The sequence below is a fragment of the Spea bombifrons genome, chromosome 3, assembly GCF_027358695.1.
Source record: "Spea bombifrons isolate aSpeBom1 chromosome 3, aSpeBom1.2.pri, whole genome shotgun sequence".
NCBI classification, from domain to species: Eukaryota; Metazoa; Chordata; class Amphibia; order Anura; family Pelobatidae; genus Spea; species Spea bombifrons.
The window spans coordinates 30,150,102-30,152,657 of NC_071089.1; positions in this window are offsets into that span (position 1 = coordinate 30,150,102).

Genomic DNA, 2,556 nt, shown 5'->3' on the forward strand with positions numbered 1-2,556 from the left:
AATCCTGAATTAACACATACTAACTTTATGGGTTATTGAACTAGCATCAAATTATTTATGCCTGCAAATGTACATTGCTGCAGAATCCGTTAGTACCTTATAAACAAGTTATAATTAATGGTAATTAATTTATAACTATAATGTCATGCTTTCTATTTACTATATGTGACCTATTTTTCTTGACCATGTACTTGACTTCCATGTGAGGGATTTCTCAGGCTTCTTTGCTCTGACAGCTTAATTATGCTACTTTTCACACAATTTTTGCAATCTTTTTCTCAAAGGACAGAAAAATATCTGCCATCAGATGGCTGGTCTTCATTCAATTACTGCATTTGACCCAATGGTCAAGTGAAAAATAATAGGAAAGTTGTATTTTAAATCCTGCTTGAATGATTTTTTACAGCACAAAATCTCTCTTTAGTGTATATATATATATATATATATATATATATATATATATATATATATATATATATATATATAGTACTGTTCAAAGGTTTTTGGCAGGTGTGAATACTTTTTTACCATTCAACAAAACGCAAAGTGAGTGAACAGGAAAGGGTAAACAGGAAAAATTCTGAAATCAATATTTGGAGTGACCTCCCAGCATCAATCCTTCTAGATAAACTTGAAAAAGTCAGTGATTTTTAGGCATATTGTTTGGTATGATGATTAAACAATTATTCGTACTAATCATAAATTTAATATGTAGGTTGCAACACAATCATTACCTAAACAGAAACAGCTATATAAGAAGAATACAACTGGGTAAGGAACAGCCAAAATTACTAACAAGGTGAGTTTGCTGAAGACAGTTTCATGTCAAAAGTCATACAACATGGCAAGCAACAAAACACAAGTTAGTTATACTTCATCAGCAAGGTCTTTCTTTCAAGACAGACAGGGGTTCTGTCCAAGTTCTTTTGAAGAAACAGGCAATTTTGTGGACACAGTGGCCGGCAAAGGAAACTTCCTTTTGCAATCGGATGATTTCCAGCAGTGCCATCAGCTCAGCACTGATAGAAAACAGTGGGTACACCCATCTACTGGGGCTGCATTTCCGCAAATGAAGTTGAGTATTTGTACTTATGGTCTCCTCAATGCTGAGAAGTACAGGCAGATACATGCAATACCATCAGGGAGGCATCTGATTGGCCCCAAATTTATTCTGCAGCATGACAACGACCCCAAACATACAACCAAAGTCATTAAGAACTATCTTCAACGTAAAGAAGAAAAAGAAATGTGAGTGATGGTTTGATCCCCACAGAGCCTGGTCTCAATACAGGGCTCTGTGGGGATCAGTCTGTCTGTCTGTCTGTCTGAAGAACTTGCTTGAAAAGAGAGAGAAGCAAATGAGGCTGCTCCAAGATGTTTCTAACACAACTTTAAAAAACTGTGCAAAGTGTACCTAGAAGAGTTGATGCTGTTTTGAAGGCAAAGGGTGGTCACACCAAATATTGATTTGATTTAGATTTTTCTTCTGTTCACACTATTTGCATTTTGTTAAGTGAAAAAAAATAACATGTCTGTTTTTGCAAGCATTCTTACTTAACAACTTTAGTGTGCCTAAAACCTTTGCAAAGTGTATATAACAAACAATGGAAGAAACCTGGCCATCACATGAGAGAAGAAGAAAGAGAGCACACTGAGGATCTATATAATCAGATCAAAATCTCAAATTTTCAGTCCCTCCTGGGGAGTTTTCTGAAGCCCATTGTAAAAATGTTGTTAAATACATTAAAATTATATTGTAAACACATATGAGGTTATTGTGTTATATATTGGCATTCTTGAATTTTTTGTTTGAGAGCTAATCTGTGGTATGCAACAGTTACCAGTAGCTTGCAAAGCATCTGGTGGGAACCTTAGATATTGGCAAATAGGGACATTAATATGGAGATCTCACCTCCTTAATGCAGATAGGACAGAACCATGGACTCCTGAGCCACCTTGTACTGCACAGATGAGCGTCCAATGGGGGAAGTTGTTGTGCCCATGTTGTGTGCCGAAGCTTGGAGGACCCTTTGTTTTCGTTTGTTTAGTTAATGCTTCCTACTCGTTCTCAGACATTCCGAAGTCTACAATGTATGTATATGTATGTGTGTGTAGATATAAGGATGTATATAAAACATGTCCCTTTGAAGATGCTTGTTTTACTTGTCAATATTGCTACTCATGAGATTAGTATTACATATTAGTGCTTTGTTTCGCTGTAAAAGGTAAAATGTGTGATTTTTAATATAAGTAAAAGACCAAGCAACATTCTTCCAGTCTTCCATTGTCCAATTTTGATGAGCCTGTACGAATTGTAGCCTCAGTTTTTTGTTCTTAGCACCCAGTGTGATCTTCTGCTGCTGTAGCCCATCTGCTTCAAGGATCGACGTGTTGTGCGTTCAGAGATGGTATTCTGCATACCTTGGTTGTAACGAGTGGTTATTTGAGTTACTGTTGTTTTCTGTTTAATTTGAATGTGTTAATTAAACATTGCGATCGTTTTTAATCAAAAGCATTGTTAATATTGCTGTAGCTTTTAAGTTAATTGTTTGAAAT